We start from the raw sequence: 19,418 nt of genomic DNA, 5'->3' as shown, positions 1-19,418 counted from the left end.
AGGTATGGGGCAGCGAAGCAGGAAGTTGTCGCGGCTCCACTTGTTGTGACATCGAAGTCGGTTCGGAAGACGGCGCCAACAGGCCCGACCGACGACCCGACTCGAGAGAAGCTGCGTCGGAGGCCGGAGGGGCGCCAGCAGCCGCCACCGGAACCGCTACCTCAGGAGGGCAGGGAGCAGCTACAGTACACAGTGGCTCGGAGGATGCCGGTCGCTCGGACTGGGGCATCTCAGGGAGATCCTCATCCGTACTATTTCCATCGTGTGGGCGACGCCTCTTATTATTCAAAAGTGGCACACCCACCTGAGGGACAGACGGAACAACAGCAGATTTAGCACGCAAAGGAGGAAATTCTGTATCAGGGGTGCGCAAAACCTGTGGCGGGGCGCTACTACCACTGGACTGTGCTACACCAAGAGCAGAACCACCTGCAACGAGGTCAGCGACCGTTAACTTGCGACGCTGTTCGAGAGAATTTTTTAAAACAAAAACTCTCCGCGGACAGTCGGTACGCACGTGACCACTTTCATTGCACAAAAAACAGGTGCCAACCTGACCACTATATGTTACATGGACACGATATCCACCGATCTGCAGGTGAGATGGAATATTCTGCTTAACGTGCATTTCGACTGAACGAATACCACTGTAACATTGCAGGCGATGTTGGCTTGACCAGCGTTCAAGGCGAATGCTCTTTACATCACCATACTTCTGTAGACCCTCCTTAAGATAGACATTATCCACCTCCGGTGGAAGGTTGTAAACACGAACATTGGTATACGTGATGGAAGCATTGGAAAGCAGCACGGTACTTACAGAATCATCCCGATGCCGAAAGAGAACTTGATGACCATATTTAGAAAGAATTTTATCAACCTGAAGTGGGTCCATAAACTTAACAAAGAAAACATACAGTTCGGTATCAAAATAAGCAGTGTGCACCTGATCCGAATGAACACCAAAGGTATCTACCAACCAATCATGAATCTCAAGAGAACTAGGTTGCACATGGCGGGTTGACTTGTCAAAAGCAAAACTAACTGTAGCCTGACGAGGAATAACCTGGGACGACATTTTCAAAATATGCGGTCGAAACCGCTACACAAAAAACACTGATATAAGGACAGAAAAAAAACACAAGGTACGAAACAACGACGGAGAAACACTCACAGAAGTTGCAACACAACACGTAAACAAAAACGATAGTCCACTATACGTAACGCTACGGCGGAGCGGAAGACTAGGCACGTCCACACTGCACAGCGTCTAAAGCGGAACTGCCACTCGGCCACCTCGTCTGCTGGTACAACAGCTGTGTCTTGGGCTAGTGCTTGCGGAAAGAAGACATTTGTCGATTCGAAAACCCATTCAAAACATCGTACTGGGCCGGTGTTAACGTCTAATGCCAAGCTGCAGTGCAGCCGACCAAGCTCCCACTCGCGAATCGTTTAATGACAGCATCCGTCCACGTCGATATCCGATCGGGGCAAAATCACCGGCCCACCTATTTACTGCAGGAATAAGCATTGTATCGACATGCAGTGTCGTCTAATGCAAATGAGAAAGGTGCTGTGCATTCTTTTCCAAGACTTACTGCAACGAAACGTACAGCTCGATACGCTACACTGATATTGCTTGCAAGGTTTTGACGTTCCCCCTAGCCCAAGATTGTCCTGCTGTTTGCGATGGAGCTTGGTGTTTGGTCGGCCACTAGCGACGGATGGCTGCAAAGTCAAGTCTCTCCAGTAGGCCCTGCCAAATCGCTTCTGTAGATGGCGGCCTCACTTGAAACAAACTGTCGGAAGGCGACAGTTGTGCTACAGATGGATTATTATAGGCTCGATACGTTAAAATGACTGCGACAGGTATGCACTTAAATATAAATTAGAGCTCGTAGTTCGCAAATACCAACATACTCTTAGCTGCAGCCGAAATTTGATTGGTTTGTAGATCTCGAAATGATGTTTAATTCGAAGGGCATACGCTATGGAATGTTGTGCGCTTTCATCTGGTGGGCAGTTTTGTCTCGTATTTCATACACACGCTATCTGCCACGTACACGCGTCGTTGTTACTACTGAGTGGCGTTTCGCACGGAGAAGGAGTGACCGCAAACGCGTGCTTCACGTAAAATTCATCGACGAGGATGGGATTCGAACCCACGCGTGCAGAGCACATTGGATTAGCATTCCAACGCCTTAACCACTCGGCCACCTCGTCTGCTGGTACAACAGCTGTGTCTTGGGCTAGTGCTTGCGGAAAGAAGACATTTGTCGATTCGAAAACGCATTCAAAACATCGTACTGGGCCGGTGTTAACGTCTAATGCCAAGCTGCAGTGCAGCCGACCAAGCTCCCACTCGCGAATCGTTTAATGACAGCATCCGTCCACGTCGATATCCGATCGGGGCAAAATCACCGGCCCACCTATTTACTGCAGGAATAAGCATTGTATCGACATGCAGTGTCGTCTAATGCAAATGAGAAAGGTGCTGTGCATTCTTTTCCAAGACTTACTGCAACGAAACGTACAGCTCGATACGCTACACTGATATTGCTTGCAAGGTTTTGACGTTCCCCCTAGCCCAAGATTGTCCTGCTGTTTGCGATGGAGCTTGGTGTTTGGTCGGCCACTAGCGACGGATGGCTGCAAAGTCAAGTCTCTCCAGTAGGCCCTGCCAAATCGCTTCTGTAGATGGCGGCCTCACTTGAAACAAACTGTCGGAAGGCGACAGTTGTGCTACAGATGGATTATTATAGGCTCGATACGTTAAAATGACTGCGACAGGTATGCACTTAAATATAAATTAGAGCTCGTAGTTCGCAAATACCAACATACTCTTAGCTGCAGCCGAAATTTGATTGGTTTGTAGATCTCGAAATGATGTTTAATTCGAAGGGCATACGCTATGGAATGTTGTGCGCTTTCATCTGGTGGGCAGTTTTGTCTCGTATTTCATACACACGCTATCTGCCACGTACACGCGTCGTTGTTACTACTGAGTGGCGTTTCGCACGGAGAAGGAGTGACCGCAAACGCGTGCTTCACGTAAAATTCATCGACGAGGATGGGATTCGAACCCACGCGTGCAGAGCACATTGGATTAGCAGTCCAACGCCTTAACCACTTTTTTTTTTTTTTTTTTTTTTTTTTAATATTAAAGAATATCCACCACACAGCCACTTCAAAAGAAGTACAGTACTGAAATTAAAATCCTAAAACATGACTATATAATGTAGACTGCTTACTGAAATAAAGGTTAAAAAACGAAAACTTCAGTCCTGGTGTAGAGAAGAAACATACATAAAGGCGGCAAATTCAGAAACAGTATAAAAGAAAATGGCTCACACAGGTGACCTTAGCCAACACCCTCTCTTTCAAATGTCAGGCTAAGCATATTGGCAAAATCATCTCGGAGGCCTGGCAATCGCAAGCGCTGCCAGTAAGCAGTAAGCATGTACTGCCGAAACGCTAGGTGTCCATCCTCTTCATGACAACTGTTGACAAAATGTACGAAATGGCCAATCAACCACATGACGGTATGGAGCTTCGTCCGCGGAAAAAAGGAAGAATCGGGCCGGACGATGATGTCAATAGTATAAGCGGCTTCAGCAGACCTAGTGACAAAAGCAAGTTGTTTCCTGAGCCAACGCCAATTAGCAAGGTGCCCACAGCAGGTGAATCGATGTTCAAGGGTATCCAGGAGACCACACCGAGTACAGGTGTCCGTGTCAGAAAGACCAATACGGTGCAGTCGTACGTTGGTGGGAACCAAATTATTTATTACCCTATACCACGTGGACGCCACGGCCATAGAGTGGATCGGCAGACTAACGTTCTTCCAGACGTTCCTCCAGGACACGGATGGAGACGCCAGTTCTATTGGATTGGGACTGGCCAGCCCCTCCCAGCGGGCAAACAAGCTCTTGGTCGTTGGCACCGGTCGCCGCAAAAAGACGTCACCGAGGTAACTCACCGCAATGTAAAATTCCCGAATGTGTTTCAACTTAAAATTTAGGCGTCCGACATCGACAGGTGGAGCAAGGCTCGCCGGACGCACAACAGTAAAAAGCCTGGATGTAATTGAAGTCACTTCTTGCGTAACAATTAGAGTCGTTCGGCGGACGTACAAAGCAGACGCCTTGCGAGTAATGTCAGAGAGGCCCAAGCCTCCGGAGAGACGCGGTTTCGTCATTACCTCGTAACGTAACTTGAATAGATGGCCCTTCCATATAAACCTGCTAGACAATTGGCGCAACCTTTTCGCCACCATCATGGGAAGTGGGAACAGCTGAGCAACATAATAAGCTTTACATAGGACGTAGGTGTCTAAAATTCTGACTTTTTGCAAAATGGTAGCAGAGCGCTGCTCATGGACCATCAGAGCCCCCTGTATCTTCTCGGTGACAGATTTCCAATTGAGAGCCGCCATTTTTAGAGGACACCGATCAATGATAATCCCCAAGGACGTATGGCGATCGACAAAAGTGGCCCAAGGGACGTCAGCATCGCGAAATCCTCGAATATCAAGGAACTTACATTTACCCTGATTGAGACGCGCTCCAGAGACACGACAGTATGCATCAACTGCCCCTTTCAACAACGGGATATCATCTCGTTGACGGAGGAGAACAACGACATCATCCGCATATGCCTTAACCGAGAGCTTCCCACCAGAGAGGGACATACCCTGAAGCTTGAGAGCAATAGTCCGAAGCAGCGGTTCCAGGGACAAAACGAATAAAGACATAGAGAGCGGACTACCCTGAGGCACTCCGCGGCGGATAGCAATGGGCGGCGTCAGCTGCCCATTGACTGACACCCGAGCTGTTATTCCCCTGTACAAATTGCCAAGAACACCACGTGATGAAGCGTTAAAACCTATTGTACCTAAAACACGATCTAAAAACACATGACTGACGTGATCAAAAGCCTTATAAAAATCAAGGAAGGCAAAGGCACAATGTACGTTTGTAACCGCCGCAACCGAGACAACATCCCGATATTCGGCTACTGGTGTCAGAATAGATCTATCATGAAAACAACATTGATGTGCACCAATCACACCCCGAAGCAGAGAAGACAGCCGGCTATTGAGCGCTCTAGCAGCTGTCTTATAGTCAAAATTCAGCAATGTGAGCGGACGAAGATTGGCAGCAGATAAACGACCAGAGGACTTCGGAATTAAAACAATTTTCCCTACTTTAAAATCGGCAGGCACATCCATCCCTCTGACAATCTCATTTAAAATCTGCGTAAAAATGCCACCCAAAAGAGGCCAAAAACGGAGATAAAATTCTTTAGGCAGGCCGTCTGGACCCGGCGATTTACTGGACGGAGAGCGAGCAATAAAATCGAAAACATCATCTACCTGGAACTCCCGGAGAAATTCGCCGTTCGCGTCAGGCGCGATCGTCGCAGTTAGATCCCCAAAGACATCATCCGAAAGAGACTCACCAGAATCATCGGCAGAATAGAGACTAGTGTAATACTGATGAAGAGCACGAACCATTTCCTCCTGTGCACTAAGCTGTCGCCCATCATCCACCGTAAGAGAAGAGATGAAGGAGCGACGACGACGAGTCTGATGCCGTAGCAGGTGGTACAAGGATGTCAGTTCACCTTCAACAAGAGAGTGAGGTTTCGACTTAACTCGCAGACCATCCATCTGTCGTCGTTTAAGGCTCAAGAGCTTGGCTTTAATACGACGAACATCATGGATCCGCAGTGGAGAGGTACCCGCCGCGTCATATAGTTCACGCAGGACAGAGTAGTAATATTCATACGTGTTCTTAAAATCACGCGTCCTAGCAGCACAGTAGAAAATCAAAGTCTGACGAATCTTGGGCTTGGCAAACGCAGTCCACCAAACCAGCAAGGAGGGGTATCGCGGGACAGAGCGAAGACATCGCTCCCACACGCCACTTATAACATCATCCATAGCACTGTCGGCAAGGTGGGAAACATTTAACATCCACTGGGAACGATAAAGTTTTGCAGGTTGGCGACTAAGATTTACAGTTGCAGTAAAAGCACAATGGTCAGAAAAACTAGTAGGAATAACATCGACAGAAAGAATTTTATCACATAAAAAATCAGATAAATAGAATCTGTCGAGTCTACTGCATGAGGACGCGGTAAAAAACGTATATTTCACCAGGGTTGGATATTTGTGTTCCCAAACATCACGCAGATGCATCGTACGAACTAAGTCATGTAAATCACGGCAATAATTAAAATTGGGGGACTGGTCTGCAGGGCGTAAAACACAATTAAAATCGCCTCCGAGCAGGAGACTCCGAGGACTCTGGCGCAAAAGATAAATAAGCTCTTCTTTATAAAAGCGCGATCGAGCCACAGTGTGACCCGAACCAGAGGGGGCATACAAAACAACGAGGCGGAGATCAAAAAGACGACAACCAATCCCACGGCCAGAGTCAAGGAATTCAATGTCAGTAATAGGAATGCCCTCTCGAAAGAAAAGAGCAGTTCCTGTTGAATATTCCGGCGCGACATTAAAAACAGTTTGAAATCCAGGTAGAGAGAGATCAGAAAACAACACTTCCTGCAAAAACACTACGTCCGCACAGGCGTCGTAAATAAACTGCCGCAAAGAGGCAATGCGAACGTCGGACTCAATACGGTTAACATTTAAGGTAAGAAAGGTGTATGCTTGAACCATAGAGAGAAAAGCGAGAAAACAAATCACCTACACCGACGCACCAGCGTCACAGTCCATAGCAGGGGTGACGCAGGCATCCGAGGGAGGGGGACTGCTACCCCGTTCCGCGGATCCCTTACGTTTCGGTTTTTTACGAACAGCATTAACGTTCGGCTGAACGCGTAACTTGCGTCGGCTGACGGGCAAGGAAACTTCAGCCGCCGGTGACGTAGGAGGGTCAAGTTCTGTATCCGACACCACCCGCGCCGGTCCACATGCGGGATCCGGGGTCGCGGGGGAAACATCCGACAAAACGGAATGGTCAACACCTGCACTAGCTTCCGGCAAACATGGACTGCACGGAGGCGAAACGTGAGCAGGAAGGTCGGAGGCCGCAGAGTTGGAAAGAAGCGGAGCAGCTCCGCTGGCAGAGGTATGGGGCAGCGAAGCAGGAAGTTGTCGCGGCTCCACTTGTTGTGACATCGAAGTCGGTTCGGAAGACGGCGCCAACAGGCCCGACCGACGACCCGACTCGAGAGAAGCTGCGTCGGAGGCCGGAGGGGCGCCAGCAGCCGCCACCGGAACCGCTACCTCAGGAGGGCAGGGAGCAGCTACAGTACACAGTGGCTCGGAGGATGCCGGTCGCTCGGACTGGGGCATCTCAGGGAGATCCTCATCCGTACTATTTCCATCGTGTGGGCGACGCCTCTTATTATTCAAAAGTGGCACACCCACCTGAGGGACAGACGGAACAACAGCAGATTTAGCACGCAAAGGAGGAAATTCTGTATCAGGGGTGCGCAAAACCTGTGGCGGGGCGATACTACCACTGGACTGTGCTACACCAAGAGCAGAACCACCTGCAACGAGGTCAGCGACCGTTAACTTGCGACGCTGTTCGAGAGAATTTTTTAAAACAAAAACTCTCCGCGGACAGTCGGTACGCACGTGACCACTTTCATTGCACAAAAAACAGGTGCCAACCTGACCACTATATGTTACATGGACACGATATCCACCGATCTGCAGGTGAGATGGAATATTCTGCTTAACGTGCATTTCGACTGAACGAATACCACTGTAACATTGCAGGCGATGTTGGCTTGACCAGCGTTCAAGGCGAATGCTCTTTACATCACCATACTTCTGTAGACCCTCCTTAAGATAGACATTATCCACCTCCGGTGGAAGGTTGTAAACACGAACATTGGTATACGTGATGGAAGCATTGGAAAGCAGCACGGTACTTACAGAATCATCCCGATGCCGAAAGAGAACTTGATGACCATATTTAGAAAGAATTTTATCAACCTGAAGTGGGTCCATAAACTTAACAAAGAAAACATACAGTTCGGTATCAAAATAAGCAGTGTGCACCTGATCCGAATGAACACCAAAGGTATCTACCAACCAATCATGAATCTCAAGAGAACTAGGTTGCACATGGCGGGTTGACTTGTCAAAAGCAAAACTAACTGTAGCCTGACGAGGAATAACCTGGGACGACATTTTCAAAATATGCGGTCGAAACCGCTACACAAAAAACACTGATATAAGGACAGAAAAAAAACACAAGGTACGAAACAACGACGGAGAAACACTCACAGAAGTTGCAACACAACACGTAAACAAAAACGATAGTCCACTATACGTAACGCTACGGCGGAGCGGAAGACTAGGCACGTCCACACTGCACGGCGTCTAAAGCGGAACTGCCACTCGGCCACCTCGTCTGCTGGTACAACAGCTGTGTCTTGGGCTAGTGCTTGCGGAAAGAAGACATTTGTCGATTCGAAAACCCATTCAAAACATCGTACTGGGCCGGTGTTAACGTCTAATGCCAAGCTGCAGTGCAGCCGACCAAGCTCCCACTCGCGAATCGTTTAATGACAGCATCCGTCCACGTCGATATCCGATCGGGGCAAAATCACCGGCCCACCTATTTACTGCAGGAATAAGCATTGTATCGACATGCAGTGTCGTCTAATGCAAATGAGAAAGGTGCTGTGCATTCTTTTCCAAGACTTACTGCAACGAAACGTACAGCTCGATACGCTACACTGATATTGCTTGCAAGGTTTTGACGTTCCCCCTAGCCCAAGATTGTCCTGCTGTTTGCGATGGAGCTTGGTGTTTGGTCGGCCACTAGCGACGGATGGCTGCAAAGTCAAGTCTCTCCAGTAGGCCCTGCCAAATCGCTTCTGTAGATGGCGGCCTCACTTGAAACAAACTGTCGGAAGGCGACAGTTGTGCTACAGATGGATTATTATAGGCTCGATACGTTAAAATGACTGCGACAGGTATGCACTTAAATATAAATTAGAGCTCGTAGTTCGCAAATACCAACATACTCTTAGCTGCAGCCGAAATTTGATTGGTTTGTAGATCTCGAAATGATGTTTAATTCGAAGGGCATACGCTATGGAATGTTGTGCGCTTTCATCTGGTGGGCAGTTTTGTCTCGTATTTCATACACACGCTATCTGCCACGTACACGCGTCGTTGTTACTACTGAGTGGCGTTTCGCACGGAGAAGGAGTGACCGCAAACGCGTGCTTCACGTAAAATTCATCGACGAGAATGGGATTCGAACCCACGCGTGCAGAGCACATTGGATTAGCATTCCAACGCCTTAACCACTCGGCCACCTCGTCTGCTGGTACAACAGCTGTGTCTTGGGCTAGTGCTTGCGGAAAGAAGACATTTGTCGATTCGAAAACGCATTCAAAACATCGTACTGGGCCGGTGTTAACGTCTAATGCCAAGCTGCAGTGCAGCCGACCAAGCTCCCACTCGCGAATCGTTTAATGACAGCATCCGTCCACGTCGATATCCGATCGGGGCAAAATCACCGGCCCACCTATTTACTGCAGGAATAAGCATTGTATCGACATGCAGTGTCGTCTAATGCAAATGAGAAAGGTGCTGTGCATTCTTTTCCAAGACTTACTGCAACGAAACGTACAGCTCGATACGCTACACTGATATTGCTTGCAAGGTTTTGACGTTCCCCCTAGCCCAAGATTGTCCTGCTGTTTGCGATGGAGCTTGGTGTTTGGTCGGCCACTAGCGACGGATGGCTGCAAAGTCAAGTCTCTCCAGTAGGCCCTGCCAAATCGCTTCTGTAGATGGCGGCCTCACTTGAAACAAACTGTCGGAAGGCGACAGTTGTGCTACAGATGGATTATTATAGGCTCGATACGTTAAAATGACTGCGACAGGTATGCACTTAAATATAAATTAGAGCTCGTAGTTCGCAAATACCAACATACTCTTAGCTGCAGCCGAAATTTGATTGGTTTGTAGATCTCGAAATGATGTTTAATTCGAAGGGCATACGCTATGGAATGTTGTGCGCTTTCATCTGGTGGGCAGTTTTGTCTCGTATTTCATACACACGCTATCTGCCACGTACACGCGTCGTTGTTACTACTGAGTGGCGTTTCGCACGGAGAAGGAGTGACCGCAAACGCGTGCTTCACGTAAAATTCATCGACGAGGATGGGATTCGAACCCACGCGTGCAGAGCACATTGGATTAGCATTCCAACGCCTTAACCACTCGGCCACCTCGTCTGCTGGTACAACAGCTGTGTCTTGGGCTAGTGCTTGCGGAAAGAAGACATTTGTCGATTCGAAAACGCATTCAAAACATCGTACTGGGCCGGTGTTAACGTCTAATGCCAAGCTGCAGTGCAGCCGACCAAGCTCCCACTCGCGAATCGTTTAATGACAGCATCCGTCCACGTCGATATCCGATCGGGGCAAAATCACCGGCCCACCTATTTACTGCAGGAATGTGCATTGTATCGACATGCAGTGTCGTCTAATGCAAATGAGAAAGGTGCTGTGCATTCTTTTCCAAGACTTACTGCAACGAAACGTACAGCTCGATACGCTACACTGATATTGCTTGCAAGGTTTTGACGTTCCCCCTAGCCCAAGATTGTCCTGCTGTTTGCGATGGAGCTTGGTGTTTGGTCGGCCACTAGCGACGGATGGCTGCAAAGTCAAGTCTCTCCAGTAGGCCCTGCCAAATCGCTTCTGTAGATGGCGGCCTCACTTGAAACAAACTGTCGGAAGGCGACAGTTGTGCTACAGATGGATTATTATAGGCTCGATACGTTAAAATGACTGCGACAGGTATGCACTTAAATATAAATTAGAGCTCGTAGTTCGCAAATACCAACATACTCTTAGCTGCAGCCGAAATTTGATTGGTTTGTAGATCTCGAAATGATGTTTAATTCGAAGGGCATACGCTATGGAATGTTGTGCGCTTTCATCTGGTGGGCAGTTTTGTCTCGTATTTCATACACACGCTATTTGCCACGTACACGCGTCGTTGTTACTACTGAGTGGCGTTTCGCACGGAGAAGGAGTGACCGCAAACGCGTGCTTCACGTAAAATTCATCGACGAGGAAGGGATTCGAACCCACGCGTGCAGAGCACATTGGATTAGCAGTCCAACGCCTTAACCACTTTTTTTTTTTTTTTTTTTTTTTTTAATATTAAAGAATATCCACCACACAGCCACTTCAAAAGAAGTACAGTACTGAAATTAAAATCCTAAAACATGACTATATAATGTAGACTGCTTACTGAAATAAAGGTTAAAAAACGAAAACTTCAGTCCTGGTGTAGAGAAGAAACATACATAAAGGCGGCAAATTCAGAAACAGTATAAAAGAAAATGGCTCACACAGGTGACCTTAGCCAACACCCTCTCTTTCAAATGTCAGGCTAAGCATATTGGCAAAATCATCTCGGAGGCCTGGCAATCGCAAGCGCTGCCAGTAAGCAGTAAGCATGTACTGCCGAAACGCTAGGTGTCCATCCTCTTCATGACAACTGTTGACAAAATGTACGAAATGGCCAATCAACCACATGACGGTATGGAGCTTCGTCCGCGGAAAAAAGGAAGAATCGGGCCGGACGATGATGTCAATAGTATAAGCGGCTTCAGCAGACCTAGTGACAAAAGCAAGTTGTTTCCTGAGCCAACGCCAATTAGCAAGGTGCCCACAGCAGGTGAATCGATGTTCAAGGGTATCCAGGAGACCACACCGAGTACAGGTGTCCGTGTCAGAAAGACCAATACGGTGCAGTCGTACGTTGGTGGGAACCAAATTATTTATTACCCTATACCACGTGGACGCCACGGCCATAGAGTGGATCGGCAGACTAACGTTCTTCCAGACGTTCCTCCAGGACACGGATGGAGACGCCAGTTCTATTGGATTGGGACTGGCCAGCCCCTCCCAGCGGGCAAACAAGCTCTTGGTCGTTGGCACCGGTCGCCGCAAAAAGACGTCACCGAGGTAACTCACCGCAATGTAAAATTCCCGAATGTGTTTCAACTTAAAATTTAGGCGTCCGACATCGACAGGTGGAGCAAGGCTCGCCGGACGCACAACAGTAAAAAGCCTGGATGTAATTGAAGTCACTTCTTGCGTAACAATTAGAGTCGTTCGGCGGACGTACAAAGCAGACGCCTTGCGAGTAATGTCAGAGAGGCCCAAGCCTCCGGAGAGACGCGGTTTCGTCATTACCTCGTAACGTAACTTGAATAGATGGCCCTTCCATATAAACCTGCTAGACAATTGGCGCAACCTTTTCGCCACCATCATGGGAAGTGGGAACAGCTGAGCAACATAATAAGCTTTACATAGGACGTAGGTGTCTAAAATTCTGACTTTTTGCAAAATGGTAGCAGAGCGCTGCTCATGGACCATCAGAGCCCCCTGTATCTTCTCGGTGACAGATTTCCAATTGAGAGCCGCCATTTTTAGAGGACACCGATCAATGATAATCCCCAAGGACGTATGGCGATCGACAAAAGTGGCCCAAGGGACGTCAGCATCGCGAAATCCTCGAATATCAAGGAACTTACATTTACCCTGATTGAGACGCGCTCCAGAGACACGACAGTATGCATCAACTGCCCCTTTCAACAACGGGATATCATCTCGTTGACGGAGGAGAACAACGACATCATCCGCATATGCCTTAACCGAGAGCTTCCCACCAGAGAGGGACATACCCTGAAGCTTGAGAGCAATAGTCCGAAGCAGCGGTTCCAGGGACAAAACGAATAAAGACATAGAGAGCGGACTACCCTGAGGCACTCCGCGGCGGATAGCAATGGGCGGCGTCAGCTGCCCATTGACTGACACCCGAGCTGTTATTCCCCTGTACAAATTGCCAAGAACACCACGTGATGAAGCGTTAAAACCTATTGTACCTAAAACACGATCTAAAAACACATGACTGACGTGATCAAAAGCCTTATAAAAATCAAGGAAGGCAAAGGCACAATGTACGTTTGTAACCGCCGCAACCGAGACAACATCCCGATATTCGGCTACTGGTGTCAGAATAGATCTATCATGAAAACAACATTGATGTGCACCAATCACACCCCGAAGCAGAGAAGACAGCCGGCTATTGAGCGCTCTAGCAGCTGTCTTATAGTCAAAATTCAGCAATGTGAGCGGACGAAGATTGGCAGCAGATAAACGACCAGAGGACTTCGGAATTAAAACAATTTTCCCTACTTTAAAATCGGCAGGCACATCCATCCCTCTGACAATCTCATTTAAAATCTGCGTAAAAATGCCACCCAAAAGAGGCCAAAAACGGAGATAAAATTCTTTAGGCAGGCCGTCTGGACCCGGCGATTTACTGGACGGAGAGCGAGCAATAAAATCGAAAACATCATCTACCTGGAACTCCCGGAGAAATTCGCCGTTCGCGTCAGGCGCGATCGTCGCAGTTAGATCCCCAAAGACATCATCCGAAAGAGACTCACCAGAATCATCGGCAGAATAGAGACTAGTGTAATACTGATGAAGAGCACGAACCATTTCCTCCTGTGCACTAAGCTGTCGCCCATCATCCACCGTAAGAGAAGAGATGAAGGAGCGACGACGACGAGTCTGATGCCGTAGCAGGTGGTACAAGGATGTCAGTTCACCTTCAACAAGAGAGTGAGGTTTCGACTTAACTCGCAGACCATCCATCTGTCGTCGTTTAAGGCTCAAGAGCTTGGCTTTAATACGACGAACATCATGGATCCGCAGTGGAGAGGTACCCGCCGCGTCATATAGTTCACGCAGGACAGAGTAGTAATATTCATACGTGTTCTTAAAATCACGCGTCCTAGCAGCACAGTAGAAAATCAAAGTCTGACGAATCTTGGGCTTGGCAAACGCAGTCCACCAAACCAGCAAGGAGGGGTATCGCGGGACAGAGCGAAGACATCGCTCCCACACGCCACTTATAACATCATCCATAGCACTGTCGGCAAGGTGGGAAACATTTAACATCCACTGGGAACGATAAAGTTTTGCAGGTTGGCGACTAAGATTTACAGTTGCAGTAAAAGCACAATGGTCAGAAAAACTAGTAGGAATAACATCGACAGAAAGAATTTTATCACATAAAAAATCAGATAAATAGAATCTGTCGAGTCTACTGCATGAGGACGCGGTAAAAAACGTATATTTCACCAGGGTTGGATATTTGTGTTCCCAAACATCACGCAGATGCATCGTACGAACTAAGTCATGTAAATCACGGCAATAATTAAAATTGGGGGACTGGTCTGCAGGGCGTAAAACACAATTAAAATCGCCTCCGAGCAGGAGACTCCGAGGACTCTGGCGCAAAAGATAAATAAGCTCTTCTTTATAAAAGCGCGATCGAGCCACAGTGTGACCCGAACCAGAGGGGGCATACAAAACAACGAGGCGGAGATCAAAAAGACGACAACCAATCCCACGGCCAGAGTCAAGGAATTCAATGTCAGTAATAGGAATGCCCTCTCGAAAGAAAAGAGCAGTTCCTGTTGAATATTCCGGCGCGACATTAAAAACAGTTTGAAATCCAGGTAGAGAGAGATCAGAAAACAACACTTCCTGCAAAAACACTACGTCCGCACAGGCGTCGTAAATAAACTGCCGCAAAGAGGCAATGCGAACGTCGGACTCAATACGGTTAACATTTAAGGTAAGAAAGGTGTATGCTTGAACCATAGAGAGAAAAGCGAGAAAACAAATCACCTACACCGACGCACCAGCGTCACAGTCCATAGCAGGGGTGACGCAGGCATCCGAGGGAGGGGGACTGCTACCCCGTTCCGCGGATCCCTTACGTTTCGGTTTTTTACGAACAGCATTAACGTTCGGCTGAACGCGTAACTTGCGTCGGCTGACGGGCAAGGAAACTTCAGCCGCCGGTGACGTAGGAGGGTCAAGTTCTGTATCCGACACCACCCGCGCCGGTCCACATGCGGGATCCGGGGTCGCGGGGGAAACATCCGACAAAACGGAATGGTCAACACCTGCACTAGCTTCCGGCAAACATGGACTGCACGGAGGCGAAACGTGAGCAGGAAGGTCGGAGGCCGCAGAGTTGGAAAGAAGCGGAGCAGCTCCGCTGGCAGAGGTATGGGGCAGCGAAGCAGGAAGTTGTCGCGGCTCCACTTGTTGTGACATCGAAGTCGGTTCGGAAGACGGCGCCAACAGGCCCGACCGACGACCCGACTCGAGAGAAGCTGCGTCGGAGGCCGGAGGGGCGCCAGCAGCCGCCACCGGAACCGCTACCTCAGGAGGGCAGGGAGCAGCTACAGTACACAGTGGCTCGGAGGATGCCGGTCGCTCGGACTGGGGCATCTCAGGGAGATCCTCATCCGTACTATTTCCATCGTGTGGGCGACGCCTCTTATTATTCAAAAGTGGCACACCCACCTGAGGGACAGACGGAACAACAGCAGATTTAGCACGCAAAGGAGGAAATTCTGTATCAGGGGTGCGCAAAACCTGTGGCGGGGCGCTACTACCACTGGACTGTGCTACACCAAGAGCAGAACCACCTGCAACGAGGTCAGCGACCGTTAACTTGCGACGCTGTTCGAGAGAATTTTTTAAAACAAAAACTCTCCGCGGACAGTCGGTACGCACGTGACCACTTTCATTGCACAAAAAACAGGTGCCAACCTGACCACTATATGTTACATGGACACGATATCCACCGATCTGCAGGTGAGATGGAATATTCTGCTTAACGTGCATTTCGACTGAACGAATACCACTGTAACATTGCAGGCGATGTTGGCTTGACCAGCGTTCAAGGCGAATGCTCTTTACATCACCATACTTCTGTAGACCCTCCTTAAGATAGACATTATCCACCTCCGGTGGAAGGTTGTAAACACGAACATTGGTATACGTGATGGAAGCATTGGAAAGCAGCACGGTACTTACAGAATCATCCCGATGCCGAAAGAGAACTTGATGACCATATTTAGAAAGAATTTTATCAACCTGAAGTGGGTCCATAAACTTAACAAAGAAAACATACAGTTCGGTATCAAAATAAGCAGTGTGCACCTGATCCGAATGAACACCAAAGGTATCTACCAACCAATCATGAATCTCAAGAGAACTAGGTTGCACATGGCGGGTTGACTTGTCAAAAGCAAAACTAACTGTAGCCTGACGAGGAATAACCTGGGACGACATTTTCAAAATATGCGGTCGAAACCGCTACACAAAAAACACTGAAATAAGGACAGAAAAAAAACACAAGGTACGAAACAACGACGGAGAAACACTCACAGAAGTTGCAACACAACACGTAAACAAAAACGATAGTCCACTATACGTAACGCTACGGCGGAGCGGAAGACTAGGCACGTCCACACTGCACGGCGTCTAAAGCGGAACTGCCACTCGGCCACCTCGTCTGCTGGTACAACAGCTGTGTCTTGGGCTAGTGCTTGCGGAAAGAAGACATTTGTCGATTCGAAAACCCATTCAAAACATCGTACTGGGCCGGTGTTAACGTCTAATGCCAAGCTGCAGTGCAGCCGACCAAGCTCCCACTCGCGAATCGTTTAATGACAGCATCCGTCCACGTCGATATCCGATCGGGGCAAAATCACCGGCCCACCTATTTACTGCAGGAATAAGCATTGTATCGACATGCAGTGTCGTCTAATGCAAATGAGAAAGGTGCTGTGCATTCTTTTCCAAGACTTACTGCAACGAAACGTACAGCTCGATACGCTACACTGATATTGCTTGCAAGGTTTTGACGTTCCCCCTAGCCCAAGATTGTCCTGCTGTTTGCGATGGAGCTTGGTGTTTGGTCGGCCACTAGCGACGGATGGCTGCAAAGTCAAGTCTCTCCAGTAGGCCCTGCCAAATCGCTTCTGTAGATACGCTACACTGATATTGCTTGCAAGGTTTTGACGTTCCCCCTAGCCCAAGATTGTCCTGCTGTTTGCGATGGAGCTTGGTGTTTGGTCGGCCACTAGCGACGGATGGCTGCAAAGTCAAGTCTCTCCAGTAGGCCCTGCCAAATCGCTTCTGTAGATGGCGGCCTCACTTGAAACAAACTGTCGGAAGGCGACAGTTGTGCTACAGATGGATTATTATAGGCTCGATACGTTAAAATGACTGCGACAGGTATGCACTTAAATATAAATTAGAGCTCGTAGTTCGCAAATACCAACATACTCTTAGCTGCAGCCGAAATTTGATTGGTTTGTAGATCTCGAAATGATGTTTAATTCGAAGGGCATACGCTATGGAATGTTGTGCGCTTTCATCTGGTGGGCAGTTTTGTCTCGTATTTCATACACACGCTATCTGCCACGTACACGCGTCGTTGTTACTACTGAGTGGCGTTTCGCACGGAGAAGGAGTGACCGCAAACGCGTGCTTCACGTAAAATTCATCGACGAGGATGGGATTCGAACCCACGCGTGCAGAGCACATTGAATTAGCATTCCAACGCCTTAACCACTTTTTTTTTTTTTTTTATTTTTTACTGCACCCAAAGCAGGAATCATACCCCTTTTTTTTTTTTTTTTTTTTTTTTTTTGAAGCAGACACTCTACCACTCGAACGAATATATATATTGAAAAAAATATTAAAGAATATCCACCACACAGCCACGTCAAAAGAAGTACAGTACTGAAATTAAAATCCTAAAACATGACTATAGAATGTAGACTGCTTACTGAAATAAAGGTTAAAAGACGAAAACTTCAGTCCTGGTGTAGAGAAGAAACATACATAAAGGCGGGAAAATCAGAAACAGTATAAAAGAAAATGGCTCACACAGGTGACCTTAGCCAACACCCTCTCTTTCAAATGTCAGGCTAAGCATATTGGCAAAATCATCTCGGAGGCCTGGCAATCGCAAGCGCTGCCAGTAAGCAGTAAGCATGTACTGCCGAAACGCTAGGTGTCCATCCTCTTCATGACAACTGTTGACAAAATGTACGAAATGGCCAATCAACCACATGACGGTATGGAGCTTCGTCCGCGGAAAAAAGGAAGAATCGGGCCGGACGATGATGTCAATAGTATAAGCGGCTTCAGCAGACCTAGTGACAAAAGCAAGTTGTTTCCTGAGCCAACGCCAATTAGCAAGGTGCCCACAGCAGGTGAATCGATGTTCAAGGGTATCCAGGAGACCACACCGAGTACAGGTGTCCGTGTCAGAAAGACCAATACGGTGCAGTCGTACATTGGTGGGAACCAAATTATTTATTACCCTATACCACGTGGACGCCACGGCCATAGAGTGGATCGGCAGACTAACGTTCTTCCAGACGTTCCTCCAGGACACGGATGGAGACGCCAGTTCTATTGGATTGGGACTGGCCAGCCCCTCCCAGCGGGCAATCAAGCTCTTGGTCGTTGGCACCGGTCGCCGCAAGAAGACGTCACCGAGGTAACTCACCGCAATGTAAAATTCCCGAATGTGTTTCAACTTAAAATTTAGGCGTCCGACATCGACAGGTGGAGCAAGGCTCACCGGACGCACAACAGTAAAAAGCCTGGATGTAATTGAAGTCACTTCTTGCGTAACAATTAGAGTCGTTCGGCGGACGTACAAAGCAGACGCCTTGCGAGTAATGTCAGAGAGGCCCAAGCCTCCGGAGAGACGCGGTTTCGTCATTACCTCGTAACGTAACTTGAATAGATGGCCCTTCCATATAAACCTGCTAGACAATTGGCGCAACCTTTTCGCCACCATCATGGGAAGTGGGAACAGCTGAGCAACATAATAAGCTTTACATAGGACGTAGGTGTCTAAAATTCTGACTTTTTGCAAAATGGTAGCAGAGCGCTGCTCATGGACCATCAGAGCCCCCTGTATCTTCTCGGTGACAGATTTCCAATTGAGAGCCGCCATTTTTAGAGGACACCGATCAATGATAATCCCCAAGGACGTATGGCGATCGACAAAAGTGGCCCAAGGGACGTCAGCATCGCGAAATCCTCGAATATCAAGGAACTTACATTTACCCTGATTGAGACGCGCTCCAGAGACACGACAGTATGCATCAACTGCCCCTTTCAACAACGGAATATCATCTCGTTGACGGAGGAGAACAACGACATCATCCGCATATGCCTTAACCGAGAGCTTCCCACCAGAGAGGGACATACCCTGAAGCTTGAGAGCAATAGTCCGAAGCAGCGGTTCCAGGGACAAAACGAATAAAGACATAGAGAGCGGACTACCCTGAGGCACTCCGCGGCGGATAGCAATGGGCGGCGTCAGCTGCCCATTGACTGACACCCGAACTGTTATTCCCCTGTACAAATTGCCAAGAACACCACGTGATGAAGCGTTAAAACCTATTGTACCTAAAACACGATCTAAAAACACATGACTGACGTGATCAAAAGCCTTATAAAAATCAAGGAAGGCAAAGGCACAATGTACGTTT

The 19,418-nt window shown here is 48.2% G+C and overlaps 3 non-coding genes across 3 annotated transcripts; all 3 read right to left on the bottom strand.

Moving 5' to 3' along the window:
• Positions 1 to 2,141: 2,141 nt before the first annotated feature.
• Trnas-gcu lies at positions 2,142 to 2,223 on the bottom strand. Its single transcript has one exon. It is a non-coding gene; the product is annotated as a tRNA-Ser (tRNA).
• Positions 2,224 to 9,236: 7,013 nt separating this feature from the next.
• Trnas-gcu lies at positions 9,237 to 9,318 on the bottom strand. The gene has a single exon. It is a non-coding gene; the product is annotated as a tRNA-Ser (tRNA).
• An 839-nt stretch (positions 9,319 to 10,157) lies between these two features.
• Positions 10,158 to 10,239, bottom strand: Trnas-gcu. Its single transcript has one exon. It is a non-coding gene; the product is annotated as a tRNA-Ser (tRNA).
• Between the last annotated feature and the right edge of the window lie 9,179 nt (positions 10,240 to 19,418).

The sequence above is a fragment of the Schistocerca piceifrons genome, unplaced genomic scaffold, assembly GCF_021461385.2.
Source record: "Schistocerca piceifrons isolate TAMUIC-IGC-003096 unplaced genomic scaffold, iqSchPice1.1 HiC_scaffold_478, whole genome shotgun sequence".
In the NCBI taxonomy this organism is placed as follows: Eukaryota; Metazoa; Arthropoda; class Insecta; order Orthoptera; family Acrididae; genus Schistocerca; species Schistocerca piceifrons.
Note: the sequence above shows the minus strand (reverse complement) of the source record. Positions and strands in the feature narration are given on the sequence as shown.